This window comes from Lethenteron reissneri, chromosome 29 (assembly GCF_015708825.2).
Source record: "Lethenteron reissneri isolate LAM-NWPU_2019-01 chromosome 29, ASM1570882v1, whole genome shotgun sequence".
In the NCBI taxonomy this organism is placed as follows: domain Eukaryota; kingdom Metazoa; phylum Chordata; class Hyperoartia; order Petromyzontiformes; family Petromyzontidae; genus Lethenteron; species Lethenteron reissneri.
The window spans coordinates 10,212,801-10,230,173 of NC_083807.1; the positions used below are offsets into that span (position 1 = coordinate 10,212,801).

At 40.3% G+C, this 17,373-nt stretch overlaps 1 non-coding gene across 1 annotated transcript; it reads left to right on the forward strand.

Annotated features, from left to right (window-relative positions):
• The first annotated feature begins 917 nt into the window (after positions 1–917).
• On the forward strand, positions 918–989 carry TRNAA-UGC (transfer RNA alanine (anticodon UGC)). The gene has a single exon. It is a non-coding gene; the product is annotated as a tRNA-Ala (tRNA).
• The last annotated feature ends 16,384 nt before the right edge of the window (positions 990–17,373 follow it).

Sequence of the window (17,373 nt, forward strand, 5' to 3'; positions counted from 1 at the left end):
ATAATACAAAATATACTAATTCATTGTTTTTAACGCCAGATGAGAGAGCACATGAAGATGAAACAACTCAGTTTGCATAAATATCTAGATTGTTGTAACGATTGCTTTACCAATAGCATTCCAATGTAAACTGATTACAAGGAATCTATTTACATAGACAGTCTCGTTAAATTAAATTAATTAGCGCTTTTTAGAACTGGGTGAATGCCAATTAAGACCAATATCTCGTTTTACTAGGGAGATGATCAAGATGTCATCTTGGCCAAAACCATGGATGGCCACCAGCGAGGAAGACTTTGGGTAAATACTGACACGGTAGCAGGAGTCGTGCAGAATCAAATAGTACTAAATTAGTGCAAATTCATATCCAATCGGGTGTGGTAGCAATGTGGTTAATCTACTGCTCGATGAATCAGGGATTTTTTGTCTGTCTGTCGTACATAACTAAATATATAATATCAACAGCTCTTTGATTGGTGGAGACCTTCTGCAGGGTTCGGAGAGGGGAGGTTCCTTAAGGGAGGAGGGTCAGGGGAGGGGCCTAAGGAAGGTGGAAGTCAGGAGAGGGGCCTGAGGGGGGGGGGGGTCAGAAGAGGGGCCTAAGGGAGGGGGGTCAGGGGAGGGGCCTAAGAATATGGGGGGTGGTCAGGGGAGGGGCCTAAGGGAAGGGGGTCAGGGGAGGGGCCTAAGAATATGGGGGGTGGTCAGGGGAGGGGCCTAAGGGAAGGGGGGTCAGGGGAGGGGCCTAAGGATTTGGGGGGTGGTCAGGCGAGGGGCCTAAGGGAGGGGGGGGGGTCAGCGGAGGGGCCTGAGGGAGGGGGGGGCAAAGGGAAGGGGGTGGGGCCTAAGGGAGGGGGGGGTAAGGGGAGGGGCCGATAGTTAAGGGGGTTGGCTACCTGCCTGGCTGCCAGCGTGGTGGGGATGTAGCTCAGTGGTACAGCGCACGCTTTGCATGTGTGAGGCCCTGGGTTCAATCCCTGGCATCTCCATGTTGGAACCTTTTAGTTAATTTATGTTTCCAACAAAGGTTGATTTCCAAAATCAATTGGCTGTGTTAATGTCCCTGGTATAGGGGTGCACATTAACTTTCGTAAATATTACCCTGAATGAACGATACCTTCTGTTGATTTCAGGAACTTGCTATTTGTATAACGAGCGATGCACACAGTTATCAAATGGTTTATTTAACAATTTGGAGATGAAAACAAGCGCTTAAAAGTATCCAAAACATTTTTTTTAATTTACGAATTTAACACATTCCTGCAGAGGGAGCTGGTAGAAACGTTGGGTTGCTCAGTCAATGGCCTGCAGGGTCAACGGCGGCGTGGTGTATTCCGCAAATATGCCCGACTGTGAGGGCGGGCTCAAGCCGGCGTGAGTAGATTAAACGTTGAGTTTTATCAGGGCACCACGGGGTGACCAGCCCCTCCCCACCCAGCCCCACCCTCCCCTCCCCACCCTCCCCACCCAGCCCCTCCCCACCCTCCCCTCTCCACCCAGCCCCACCCCTCCCATTTTTGGATGCACAACGGACGGACGGACACAATAATCCCCTGTGGGCTGGTGTAACCAGGAGGTTCCTGCCAGTAATATTTCCCAGAATAAATAAATTGGGAAAGCATTATAGGATCCATCCCCGTGTATTCTTGTTATTTATTTTTGTTTCAAAAACATACATTTTGCTTGACCTCTGTGCAGAATCGATGGGTTCAGGGCGCAGGGCCAACAGGAGAGTGAGTGGGGTGACAAGGGAGAGGAAGAGGCTGATGACGAACTTTCACCCCATACCGAGGGGGAACTGCGCCCAGGTAGAACCACCATTGGGATGTAGATCAGTGGTAGAGCGCATGCTTCGCATGTGTGAGGCCCTGGGTTCAATCCCCGGCATCTCCACGAGGTGATACAGGTAGGAAAAACAGTTCCACACTGCCCACCAGGGATTATTTGTCCGACTGTCGTGCATAGCAAAGCCCTCGATTTGTATTTCATAGAGCGCTTCGGGCAGGCTCAGCACCACGTGACGCGCCACCCCATGCAGCTTGCGCCGCATGACACGGATTGCACGAATACGCTGTCCAACCAAGTTCCTACCTGCCGACTCCGAAGGAACGTGATATTTTGCCAGTGGACAATTTTCCTCGAAGGAATATGCGTGGCTTGTTTTCATTCGTTATGGTTGCTGAGCACAGATCCAGAAGACCAACATGTCATAGGGTCAGCAATGAACAGCACTACAATCAAAGTTGTAGTCGATAAGAGTTCACATAATACAGGTAGGAACAACAGTTCCACACTGCCCACCAGGGATTATTTGTCTGTCTGACGTGCATAGCCACGCCCTCGATTTGTATTTCATAGAGCGCTTCTGGCGGGCTCAGCACCACGTGACGCGCCGCCCCACGCAGCTTGCGCCGCGTGACACAGATCTCACGAATGCGCTGTCCAACCAAGTTCCTACCTGCCCACTCCAAAGGAACGTGTTTTCGCATCGTACGTAGCCAACCGTTTGAACACATGTGTAGGATGCCTCCCCGATAAACTCCCCCTAGAACTCTACCGGGAATGTCCCACTGAGCGAAAACCCCAGGGCCGGCCCAGGACACGCTGGCGGGACTATGTCGCTCGGCTGGCCTTGACCGCCTGGCAAGGGAGGTCTGGACCGCCCTATTCAACATGCTGCCCCCGCGACCCTCACCAGGACAAGCGGATTGAGAAACGAACGAACGGAGCCAACTGTGCAGATCAGTTCCTATCCAAGGTTAATTTTAGTGGTGAGCGATATTTGAACTCGTCCTGGTTTCTGCACTTCAGCAACCGTGCACTGACCAGAGTGGTGAAATATGGTAAAAAAAAAACCTTGAATGACGTGGCATGGGGAACGCCTTTATTAAGCAGTGGATTGACAAATAGCTGTACAGTATATTATTATTACTATTATTATTCTTAGCTCATAGACTTGTATACTGCTTAGACACAGGCAATATGCCAAGTGAATGAGGGAATACCATATCTGGATTATGTTTCACAGAATCAGGCCGTAACAACATTGGGTAGTCAACAGGTCGACATAACTAAATACATACTTGTTTTATGTCCTACAAATAGTCAGATAAATGACCTACCACTGCTGCATGAAAAAAGGATAATAAACAGTTGATGGATATAAACAGCATGCCTGTAATTTTAGTACTTGCAAGCATTCCACAAGGAAGCTTGAGCACGGCAGAGAAGACATGTTGTGTTATGGCTAATATATTTAATGGGAATTGAATGAAAACCTATAAATCACTTAATAAATTAAATTGGATGAGTGCCATTTGGAAAATCTGGTATTACACATTAGACTCCTGGGTTGGATTTCAGGTCACTGAAGTTTCATTTGCAGCAAATCTATAAAGGGAAATCAATGTTTTTGTTTTCAAGAACATGCTGTATCAGATAACTATTAAAACGTTGTGAAATAAATTGTGGTGGCAAAATATGTAAAACCACATTTAAAAAAATTTGTCAAATCAATATATATCTTAATAAATAACTACATTGTTATCTTCACGAAGGGTTGTCAGGCCTTGATTTCCATCCTCAATGTGATTCAACATTCCTGGTTCATCAACTGGTGTTTTTCGAATGGCTTATCAGTGCAAACTGCTGGTGGCTCGCAATCAGAAGGTTGCACACTTCAATATTGGTTGGGTTTGGCTCAGGCCACAATCCCTCCAGGGTTGGCATATGTCTCCCTTTGTGGGAAAGTCAAGAGTGGGCGTCCTATGGATAGCCTCTCTCCGGGCATGAGAATGTCGAATTTCCACCACTGTCTCAGGGCTGTAAATGGGTACTGAGCACCATCTCATTGTTGGTTTGAGCAGGAAATCACTTTTATTTTATTTCCTTCTGAATGGGAATGGAATGTTGGAACAGTAGTATCCCAAACTTTTACTTGAGTCACAGGCAATAAACAAAATGGAATCAGCGTATACTCTTTTTGTCACTACAGCAGTAACAAATTATGCTTGTGAGTGGAGAGCATAAATGAGTGTAGAATGTGAGTGTCGAACGTATGTTGAACTTATTTCGCGCCGTAGGTAGCCAAGAGTGCTAATCGAAGGTGTGAACATACATTAGCTAAACGTAAAACCTGGTTTACGCAGCACCATTAGTGATTCTTAATCGGATGTCCGAAAATCACCTGAAGACTACCACTGTGAAAAGATAAACACCACAACCATGCTATATTTTATTGCCATGCATTAGAGTAGGTCGATGCAGAACTTGGCACACTTTGTTTCAGCGCATTCATATGGGTAATTAAGGTCTTCTGACCAATAATATTGTGGTGACACGTTCATCACATATGCAAGCAAGCAATTTTTATACTGCAGAGCCTAGGTTATGAGGCTGAAGAATGGCCTGAGGGTTGCAATAATATGCGATTTTTGTGTCATGCCTGTATCCACAATCATACTCTTGCAACCTAATTGCACTGCCATGATGCAATTACAGGCTCAGCCGTGAATCAAGCGCTGGGAATTCAAAGTCAATTCACACCCTTGGTCCGAATTTGCCATAAATTCCCTACAGTTCCAGCGGAAGGATAGATCCAATGATAATGATGCTGTGGTTACTTTAAAAATGCTAAATTTCAAGAGGTGACTAGGTGGCTCTGGGGGATAATGTCCTTGTCAAGGTACTGGGTCAAAACCGCTGACATCCTGTGTTCAAGCCCCAGGTACCACTCGGGGTGATAATGGGATTTATATGCGGTGGGTTTGACAACCTCAGCCCTATTCGCCAATTACATATCCACACAATATGACGTGAGACATTTTACACTTCGGATTTTGATTGTATTTTCCCATGTGTAGCTATGACCACTAATCAAACAAAACGACCTACTGCATATTATGAGACGCCACTTGTCGAAACTGGTCCGGAATGTGCTCGTATAGAATCAATGGTGCTGAAGTTATGCATTTAAAGAAGACCATGGGGACGACGGGTTGTGTAAGAAATGCTTTAAATTGTGAAGTAGGCATATTTCTGATGATCTAGTGTGTTGTTTATATTCTTCAAATACGACCCTCGTGATTCCTTAGAGTGGTGTGCATTGAGCAGAGTTCTACTCTGCAGGTATTTGTTTTTGTTGATGGAAAATTTACGTGGTGCCTCATTGTTGCGGATCATTCATGAGCAGTTTTAATTCGCATGCGTCACTGCTCAGTATGGAGTCTTGATGATTAAAGAGAAACATCACTCTTTAACAGATGCCGGTTGCACGTATATTTTCTTTAGGAAAATAAGACTGAACATATTTAAGTATCAACTGAATTGGTTATACTAGGTTTATACTATCAATGTGTTCTTCAGGAGTTTTTTTGTTTCTTGTTTTTATACGTAAGTGTCAAACATGGATCTCCATTCCATCCACTAAAGTAAAATTTGCATGGATTTTTGTTATGGTTTTGATTGAATGAATTTCTGTCAGAAATGTAAAAACATGCTGTGAATAAACTCGATTTGAAGCTGTGAATGTTTAGGTAGTACTGGTGATTTTAATTAATTTAGCGGGAAGTAACCGGCGTTGCCCGGGTCAAAAAAATATTTCAAACCTCCTATTAAAAATCTAACAGCAATACATACTGACTGTGGTGGTACCTGCTATGATTACAGCAGTTCATAGCGACTGTGGTGGTACCTGCTATCACTAAAGTAGTACATACTGACTCTATAGCAGTATTTATCGACTTTATAGCACAAAGTACTCACCTGACAGTGGCATAGTGAGGCCTAGTCCCGTGCAGAGCCTCCGGCCTCGCCTAGATTGTCCAGCCGGCCGAGGTGGCACCTTGGCAGGCTGGGGCTGGGCTGCCATCCCTGACCCCCCCCCCCCAGCCACGATGTCCCCGGCCACTCTGCAGTAATATCTACGGCCTATAGTGGTAGCATCTAGCGACTTTATAGTAGTAATAACTGCATGCATCAGGGTGGGGGGCACATCACACAGTGAAGAATTAACGTCAGCGTTTAGTGTTTTTTTAATACATTTTAAACGCGAAAGAAAATGTCCCCCTCACTCCCACCGAAGGCGTGTGACTTAGCATGGGCCGTCCCCCCCACCAAAGGCGCGTGAGTTGGTATGGTCGTGGACACGTCATAAATAAATAAAAGTACAGCGCACAAAAATCGCACTAAATCGCTAATTAAATTAATTTAAAGTTGACGGATGTGAAAAAGGAATAGCGCTTGCTCACCGCGGGGCTTACGGCGTGGCACCTGGCTATTTAATTGTTACGTATACCCCACTGTTGGAGATGCAAATCGTTTGCAAGCGCGCGAACACACAAACAAAGCCACAAACCGACACACCGAGACTTGGATTCTTGTCTTGGATTAACACACGGCCTACGCGGAGGGTGGGGGGGGGGGTGACGTCAGCAGGCACACTTTAACGCTACCGCATGCGGGTGACATCACAGATGTGACGTCACCGCTCACTTACCGCGCAGAATATATCCATTATTGCGCCTGCGCCCCCCTAAAAAAATACACAAACGTCTATTTTTATACGTTTTGCATTGTGTACAGTCTGGAATTTACCCACATGCCAAATTTAAAGGTTGTTGCATGTTGGGAATTATGCTAAACATTTCGAACAGACACACAAATTCACAAATTTCCCTTTTATATAAATAGATGTTGCTACCATTGTAAATCTTTAACAATATATACAATTCCTTGGGGATATATTTATTATGTTGCGTTTATTTCAATATGACAAATATGGATAGAATACAATTCCTAGTCATTATTAATGAACGTCGCATTGAATTCAAATGAAGAAAAACTTGCAACAGCAGGTAGTAATGAAATGTTATTGCATCTCATTACCTGCAAGCGGTTATGCTAGTTTAACAGTTCATAAACTATTAGAGTTGTGGTTATAGATTAGGTACCTTTATTATTAATACACATCGAGTGCCATACATATAATTACTCACAGCAGTATACGCATGTGCATTGCTCACATTCACATTTCAGCATTTATAATGGCTCAGCATCCTTGTGCAAGTACGATATTAAAAACATGCGAATAAAAGCAATGATGGTGTGTACCCAAAAAACGCTTGAACAGGGTATCAGCCCTTGTTTTCTCGTGGCAATGCTCGACCATGATTGGAAGAAAAAAACACATTTTACGCGGGAGGAAACTGGTCTGCATGAATAAATCCAGGTAAAACCGTTTACACTCCGCAGACAAGTCAACAACCCATTTCCTGTACTGTCTAATACTATTTCAGTAAGTAAACATTGTCTGGTGATACTGCTTTGGCAGTTATGCACAAGGACAAATAATATAAAACGCAATACTTTCGCCAATAACATTGTCTTCAATAAAAAATATAAGAAGCAATGATTCGGATGATTTTCCCTTCTTCAAAGAAAATAAATAGAGGCCAAAAACAGAGACATTAATTATTGGAGACTGCATTGTACACCATGTGGCCTAACAAGAAATACATTAAAAAAAAACATGTTTCCTGATTAACAGTTTTAAATTGGCATATGGAGAGTTACCTGTTAGTAGATATTGAGTAACAGAAAAGTATATTGTGTATATGAGCTCAGAACAGCCTCCATCAAAGCACCCTCCAATTTGCTGCATTAAGATCTGTGCACCACAACATCCCCATAAAATAGCAAGTTCATCATGAATATAAAATAATTGTACTTTTTGCAAGAAAAATAAAAAAAGACGATCACCCATTTTTGAGAAATTCCATGAAATAACTTGGCCACAGCATTAATGTGACATTGAAATGTGATAACAATTGACAAGGTATGCATTTGCAGTTGCGGCAGAAATATAGTGCCACTATTCGCCCTTACAGCCATATCAGAGTGCATGTAAAATGGCATTTATAAACAAAATAAATCATGACAATTTAATTAAGAAGCAACAACTTTTTAAAAGTGCTATTTATCCAAATATTTAGAACATTAACTGAGGCTGTGCGTCCCATTTGTTTGGATCTTATAAAGCAATGTGGGTGATGGTGATATATTGACAATACTGAACTTTCCTGCAATTAAACTTTAGAGCGATTTACATTGTAACTTTAATTTTACAATGATCAAAGGCGTCTAAGGCCTGCTAGATAAAAATGACACATACCCAGAGTTGAATGTTTAATCAAAGCCAATTCACAGCTTTTCTCATCATCATGTGTGTGTCTTGGCTACAAATTAGGAAAACTACATATACAGTGAAATATGCCAGAGATTTTCACTGCTACATCTTAAATAATGTAGTTACATGACAATACAGATTTCAACAAGGTCAGACGTGTTTTGTTTAAAATTATTGCAAAGCAAACGCTTTTTTTTATGAAAATGAAGTTTAAAATGCTCTACATATATACGTAGAGAAAATACTGGTCAACTTTGCCTTGACCAGAGTGGATTGCACTTTTAAATCTAGATTGAAAACATGTCTCTTTGGAACTGCTTTTTGTGTTTAGTTTGTTGTCCTCTTAACATGGTTGGCTATTTAACACACAGGCTTTCGCGACCAATATCATCCATAATAAAGGTTTCTTTGGGTTAGATCGTGTAAATATATAAATGTGTCGTTAAAACCCGCCATCACCCGACACAGCCAACTAGTAAGGGTTATCATGTAAACAGAATATGACAATTCGTCACTAGTACAGTACACCGGTGTGTTGGAGAACTAAGCCACATTTACAAGCTGAGTACGATGTTTCGCAAGTAATTACAACTAGCTTCGTCAGGCAACAGCCAGATTTCTGGAGAAGTTTAACTGTTTCGTTCCTTATATAGAGGCGTTTAACCAAAAGAAAAAAATGTTTACCGAAAGAAAACGCATACTGATGCCTATCTGAATGCAGTCACACCATCACCCCACACAGAAATCTGCTCTTATCAAGACGCTCATTCATCGAGCTGAGAGAGTGTCAAATGGTTACAGTCTGAGAAGTGAAATTAAACATGTTAAAGAAGCGCTGCAAATTAACGGTTAAAATGATGCACAAATCAACAGGGCATTGAATGCCTAAACCAAATCAAATAACATGAGCATTGAAACTGCCCAAGTAATTAAAACGATAAAAATACCGTAAATTGCGGGAGAAACTGATAAACTATCCAGATGTTTGGAAAAACAAAACATTCAATTCAGATTTGGCACGATACATAAAATATAGAAATTAATATTTGGTACAAAAGATGTACTAGTGCCGAATTGGCATGTTTTGTTGACGTGACAACCCTAACGAGATGTCTGTGTCGGGTGGTAGTGGGTTTTAACGACACATTTATATATTTACGCGATCTAACCCAAAAAACTTCTATTATGGATGGTTGGCTCTGTATGGTGCAAAAAAGTTCAACATTCATACATACATATGTATAAACCTGAATACCAAAATGCAATATTCCATTAGTATGATCAGTTTCAGAATCCACTCACAGTAATACATTACACATGAACCAGCAGCAGTCAAAATGTGTGCATAATTGGACAATAAAAGGACACACAAACTTAACATCATTGCTTGGGTTTGGTGTCCCAGAATATGCTTTCAATTAACGATCTGAGATGTGGGAAAGGTTGATCACGAGATGGTGGAACCACAACCCGCATGGGACATCCACATTGAGAGCAGAAAGTTTCCAGCAGGATAGCAAGTAGGTGTCCAGAAAGCTAGGTGTGGAGGTTAGCTGGTCTTCTATGTTATGATTGGGTTTCTATGGGAAGAGATGTATCCTCCTGTGTGCAAACATAATCGCTAAGGAATTGGCCAAAAAGGAAAATAGTTTTGAGTCTCAGTGAAAATCTTTAATAGAGAGAGTGATGGAGTTATATCAATGGTCGCCTATGATCAAAACACAAATAATTATGTGCCAGATCTTGTGAGATCTTGGAAGCTAAGCTGAGTTGAGCATGCTTAGTTACTTGGGAAGACAACCACCTGCTGGTGTTATAGGCTGTTGCAGGGCGACGTTCAGAACAGCAGAGGGTAGTGCAATAAAAAAAATGTTATACGCTACTTATATGATCCCATGTCGATGCTCCTCTCTTTAAACCCGCAGTGAAAGGCAAATGACCCACATAGCTTCCACCCTTGCTCCCCTCCTTTTCCCTTTGATCTCCCCCCCTTCCCACCATCCTAAAACCATCAGGAATGAGAGAATGCAATTTTTCTTTTGATTGACATACGTATGCAGGTGGAACGTGTAGTGTTTATTGGTTTAGCTTGCACACTGTGTGATGAATAAAATAAAAATTACCGTGTCGAAAGGCCTTCATGATTAGCATTTTTTTTTAGCTTACATGACAATTTAAACTGGTTTAAATAGTTTTTTAGCAAACAGATAATTGGAACTAAATATTCAAAGACCAGTTGAACCAGGTTTTTGGTTAACTCGAATTCTACCCAAAAATCGATCGGCTCAAGCTGCATGGCAGGCAGTAAGGATATATTATTTTTCTTTAGGCACATTGGTAGGTTGCGTGCCATTATGAAATACACTTTTCAAAAAGCACGCCAACTTGCTCTCACTCTATCCAATTTTTTATTTATAATTTTTGTTATTCTGGTCCACCTTCAATAGCTGTCCTTGGTACACATATTCTCCTGTGCTTTCCATTTGTATCCCTCAAGAGAACGTGTTGTACATGACCTTTACTTTGACCTCTGAGCGCAACTTGCCGCCTTTCTTTATGAAGCGAAAACTATTAAAACTAAACAATCTTTTTATTTTGCCAGGTAAGGCCCACTGAGCTATGTAGCTCTTTTGCTGAAGCGACCTGGCTACAAGTTATAGCTAAAAGAAGAGGCTTATCATGAGGAGATGCATAGCAGCCAAATACTCTTAAACGCATATTTCTAAATATAGAGGGAAAACCAGAGGACCCAGAGAAACATCCACGCGACAGTAAGGAGAACGTGCAGACTCCAAAAATACAGGTTTCAGGGTTGGGATCAAATCCACAACCTCTTCCATACCAGGGGTTAACCAGGCGTTAACATCTTGCCACCACAGCGCTTCAACATTTCCTGTAGCTCATTCTCATTGGATGTTATAATGATTTTGTCATCATCAAACATGGGAAGTTAATGTCTTATTCATTCATATGTATGCCTTTGTTTCATCAATCCACATTAAAAAAATACATATTCTAATGTCTCTACGAATAACAATGGCAAAAGTGCGTGATCTTGTCTGACTCTCCTTTCAATATGTATTTCTGTACTTTCTTCATTGAATCTTAGTGTGGCTGTTCTTTAGTTTTTGTTCATGGTTTTATTATTTCTAACATACATTAGTATATCTTTATTTATCTAGGCCTTTGTGATAGTTTGGATGATTTCATTATTTCTAATTCAGTTGAATATATTATGATTAAGCACAATGGTAAATAAAATGTATTAATCGTGTTCCAGAATCTGATGAATAGTATATATGGTGTCGATGATAAAGAAGCCTTTCCTAAACCTTTCTGACTCATTATTCTATTCGTAATGATCGCTGTGAAAATTTTATATACGTGCCATGAGAACCTAATGGGTCTGTATTTCATTTCAGTGTAAACATTTACTGAATAAATCTGCATATTGTGTTTGGTCCTGCTTCTTTTATGATTTCCAATGGTTAAACCATCTGGTCCAGGAGTTTCCCCTCTATTTTCATACTGAAAAGGGCAGAGTTTACTTCATCAAGAGTGACATCTGGAACTTTCTCCTCTGAACGAGTCATCGTCGAAATCCTTGGCTATTTTTGCGATAGAATTCTGCATACAATATATCCACTAATTGCAATATTTTCTATCTCTATTGTGAGTTATGGTGCCATCTTTCTCCGTCAGGGCTACCATTTGTGAATTGCCAATTAACAACCTCATGCTTTCATGCTCCAATTGCCTGTGATGATGTATTCAATCATTTATTAATCGTGTTCTCTGATTTCTTCTCTACCTATATCTCTCATCACTATGAGATCTCTTTTACCAGTGGCAAAATATAGTAGTAGGTTTTTACCCTTTTAAACTGGTACAAAACTGACACCTTTATTCAAGGCATCATGTTTGCAATAACCGTCTCGGGTGTGGACCAATCAACTTCAAGGACAGTGCATATTATTATCATTATCAGAGTTGCTTCTTTTTGTTTGCTTTTTTGACTACTTGTGTTGTGGTTATTGCAAACATGATGCCTTGAATAAAGATGTCAGTTTTGTACCAGTTTAAAAGGGTAAAAACCTACTACTATATATCTCTCATTGTTTCCTAGCTTTGTGTGTATTCGATCTATATCTCACTTTAGATGTCTCCTCTTCCTCAACATGTGTCTTAGTGGTTTCAGGCAAATTTATTTCTGTTTACTCTATACTCCGCCCCAAACACTTTTAATTGCTATGGTAGTTAATTCATTATTTATTTTGGCAATATCAACTTCCTCCTTTAGGATTTTTTTTATTTTGCTTAGAGTTGTTCTTAAATCAGCTATCTGCTTAACTAGATTTTTGATATTAACTATCTTAGTTTTTATTTCGATTTAAAGTGTTCGTGACTGCAGGGATTCATCTCCTGCTATTGAAGTGCAACTTGCATTGCACCAGTCTTATGAGGACTTTCTGTGTTGAATTTTGATAGCAGAGATGTCTTTGATCATTGTGACATTATAGCTGCAATAATAAATTGTCCCTCATACACAATAATGTCATTGTCTAAGTTCTTTTCGAAAGCACGTAAAGCGTTTCCTAAACATATTTTTAAACATCAAAATTATTTGAACATTTTAAATCTACAAGAACTAACGCGTATAACATTTAGATGTATGTTGATGTTTTTGAACGCCTAAATGTTATATTTTAAAAATGTCTGATTAACATGGAATCTGTGAATTACGTTAATGAAATAAATATATTAAAATCTGAAACGCACAGTTGAGCAATATTGAAGTTGCTGTACACATATACATGTTAAAATTCACACATACATACATATAGATAAATGCACAAATAAAATATGCTTAATCATGATGCAAAGTTTAACGTATTTTACAATTAACCAAACTTAAAGTGGCTGCAAAAAAGAGAAATGCAATGCAATAATGATCATTGACATGCAATGAAACACCTGCAATGCCTTCAGTAGGAAAACATAAAACACGTCAAAAAATGTGAGAACGGCAAGGCTGCATGCTGAAAACAGTGGGCCTTTCACAGTAAGGTATTTCTAACCCTTCACATGAGCTGGGGATCGTGCGGCTGACTCACACCGTTGAAGTTGTGTGAGGTCTGCATCTGCTTTGACCAAAACAGCAAAGCCTCTAGTGGCCAATTATATTCATGCTCCACTACCCACTGAGAGAGACAGTTTTGAAAGAATGCACAACATACACTACACATCATGAGGACTAAGATGCTAGATATTGAAATCATAATTGTGAGATCACTCAGGGACCCATACCTATAGGTGTGTGTGTGTATATATATATTACGTAACATTAAACACAACCATATGTATTGACATAGAATGGGTCACTCTCGCGCATAGCGCTGGTGACTGGGAGAGGGCGAGGTCGTGGGTGTAATAGCACGGTCTACCAGCAAGGTAGGTGAAGTGTGCCCTGGAGCACGTATTTCGGGTTGCTGGCAGTGAAGGGCACTTGAGGATACAGCGGCCGGTCTGCCAGTAGGGCACGTTATAGGGACGGATGTAGGGTAAAGGTGACAGAGGGGACACGTGGGACAGAGCCCAGAACCTTCTGGTAAGTTCCAGAAGGGGGCGTCGCCGAGGGCGGAGCCAGGCCACGCTGGGGAGGATAAAAGGGAGGCCCCGACACTGAGTCGGGGCTACTGCGGTTTAGGAATGGAACCCGTCGTCTTCACAAGTCTTCGTCCCCGTCTTCAACTCCTCGTCGGTGTTGGGTCAGGCAGTATGCCGGCTGTCCTGACCCATATATAGTTATCCCCTATACTGTGGAAAGTGTAGAATAAACGTGTATGCCTCCTACTATTAGTGTCTCTGAAGTGACTCACTGCACATACATCAATGGTCCTTTATTCACACAAATCTTAAAATGTAATGGTAGGTCAATGTATTAGAAAGTCAGCTGCATGATATTTTAAAATGGACCATGCTAATCGAGTCACACCTCAAGAACTGCAGCATGTGGCATCTCTAATGTCGCATTAATCAACAGTCATGCAACTTGTGCTCGTGCAACGGTACATGAACATACACACTAAGGCAGACATCACCACAACTCGCATTGTCGTGTCAACATTGATGGAGGGTAAAACAAATCAAGAATAATCTGAAAATGACCTAAATAAATAATAGAATGAATAAACACTATTTGGAGAGAAAAAATCTTTGATTGGGATTAACTGTCGACTCCAAGCGACTTAACGGCTGCGGTGTGCAGAGCATGATGACACCAATGGTCTCGTTCACTAAATCAACTGCAGAAACTCGCATCTGCCCAGGGGGTCGCTTTCCGACCTCCTTATCCCGACACTGCAATCCCATCTTACTCAGGGATGCACTGCTAACCAATGACATTCCCTGCTGCCAACGGACAAAAGCAAACATCTCGCAAGACCGCCTTTGCTCATTTTATAGCCCCCAATATATGAACTGAACTTCAATTTGTTGCTTTAATGCATGTAAATCCTCACAATAATGGCAGCTATTGGTGGTGCTTTAAGCACATCATATACCTTCTCATCCTCTGTGTTTTATATTCTTTCACCCTCAACCTTTATTCTTAGTCAAGTCCTGGTTCAAATCGCAAACAATCAGTGGTCACACCTAAAGAGCACTCATCAGTTTAACGAGGCCAAGAAAATGACCTTGAAACTGGATATTAAATATACCACCCTGTGTGCTTCGCCATCATGATAAGTTCTTGTTCTATTCTCTACTATGATGCATTCATTCACGCATTAATATATATATTTAGCATTAAGCTTGTTATGCATTGATTGAATCAAATGTGGAAGAGCAGATGTTCTTCAGTTTGTGCGAGTTGCATGGAATTTGTTCTAGTGAAGCCTTCAACCACTTTAAGGCCGCTATAGTCATCACAATGTTCACACGATAATAATACATTCCTGAAATATCTACTTTCATGCCTATTATTAAATACGGTTATGTGGTAAATCTATCAGTGCAAACCACATTGTAGAGAATATAAGTAACGAAGACTATAGACCTATTGTTTTCATGTGGCCTCACATGTCATTCTTGACAAAAATGATTCCGTATGTCCATGTGATCTCTGTAAATTGTAACAATAAGAAACCTGCATTTTAGCCAATATTTATTTTCAGGAATACAAAAAATGCCTTGCTGTCACCGTAGGAAAATCCACTTCTAGACAAATCCGTGTAATTGAAGATGTGCTTCAAAATGTTTTTACTGTGTCCCAAAATGCATTATAGTTTCCAAATCCTCTTTCATATATGATGCTGTGCCCATAATATCGCATCTGCATTACATCTGCACATGATCCCAGCCCAGTCAGTTTCTAATAAATCGATAGGATAGACCCCTGAATTGGATATAGAAAAATGCGAATGGATTTGAGACTGTTTTACATAAAATTCATGTTTTAGAATGTTTTCCTCTTCTCGTTGTGCTCCATATTTTGATTTGGGTTATGCCACATAGTACTTTAGTGTTATACAAAAATGCTTGTCGTTAACCCTCCACCACCCGGCAAGATTGTCACGTTTGCAAAAATATTATGCATACGTGCCAATGTATTGATAAAATTCTGACCAAATATTACGTTGTGCTCAAACTGCAGGAGCTTTTTAAGGCGAGTGCACACTGAAATATTACGTTGTGCTCAAACTGCAGGAGCTTTTTAAGGCGAGTGCACACGGACAGTGTTTGAGGACCCACTACGACATCACCAACTGCAAAATAATGGGCAATGGGTCTTTGAATTCCCAATTTGGGCTTGGCTAATTTTTTAAGTGTTGATTATTTCAAACAATTCTAACGCAGTGGTCTTCACTGAAACTGATTCCCTGACTAAAATTGATCATTGCTATTTATTTGCAATCGTGCCAGGACACTATATTTGTATTCAAGTGTACTTTTAAATGTGAAACTAAGTGTATTTTCTAAGCTGTTAAATTATTTGTGTTAATCTTTCATGATGCTTTTTGGTTTTTTATTCCTCTGGAAAAATAGATATGAGTCTCTAATTTCAATCTCATATGGTTAAACGTAACTGTAACATATCTATCAGATATTGCTATGATGATGTGAGTGTGTAATATTGCGAAAGTAAGTATTTAATCTTAAAACAACTATGTCAAAACACAACATGTGGTGTTCCTGCGGTCTGTTCAAGCAAAAATGTTCATTAAAGTATGCCTACACTATTACCTGCTCCGCTCAAATTCGACTTGATCGCGAAGTTGAGAAGCTCTTGGAAAATGAAAAGATAAAATTCTTAATCTTAGGTTTTTTCGGTAAAGTCACGTAGGAAAAATAATAATAATAATAAAATAATAAAATAATAATAAATGAAAATAACTCAATTAAATCACGAACGTTTCGGAGGCAACACATTTATTATTATTTAATTTTATTATTATTATTTTTTACCTACGTGACTTTACCGAAAAAAAGCTAAGAGTATGAATCCTTGCAGTCACGAAAGCTTCAAATCTAGAATAAAATTCATAATTCGTCATTACATTTAGCTACTTGTTGTGATCTCGGGCAGGGCTGGATCAAGGCACGGGGCTTTAGGGGCTGCAGCCCAGGGGCCTCCGCCAGCTGGAGGGGCCTCCAGAGATTGAGTGAAAAGTTATTTCATTTGTGAATGCTGAATTGTATTTGTTGTTAGCCTTGTAAAAATAAATTTTGTTTTTCTTTAACTTTGTTTTCCTTTTGAAAATATTACTGGGGGCCTCACAGTACCTGTAGCCCAGGGGCCTACACAATCTTAATTCGGCACTGATCTCGAGGAAAAATATTGATTCCTTAACATTGTGTGCCTCGTATTTTGAGCTTCAATCACGGAGCTTGTATTGCTTATGTCTAAGCTCTCATATAAGTAGTTCAGATTGTGTTATCATTTATTCTTCAATAATTTTATACATTTCAGTTTTAACGTTGTTTCATTTATTACGCTATTTATTACTGTTGTTTAGATGCATTTGCCAAGCTTGGGAATTGGTGTGATTATGCAATTTTAACTTAGATACTTTATCTATTTTATGTATTTATGTTTAGTGATGTCCTTACCTTTTCTATACTTTGCACTCCTATCGTGTTTTTTGCATTGTTTGTTCTTGTAACTTTCTGACCCTACTGGACATCTG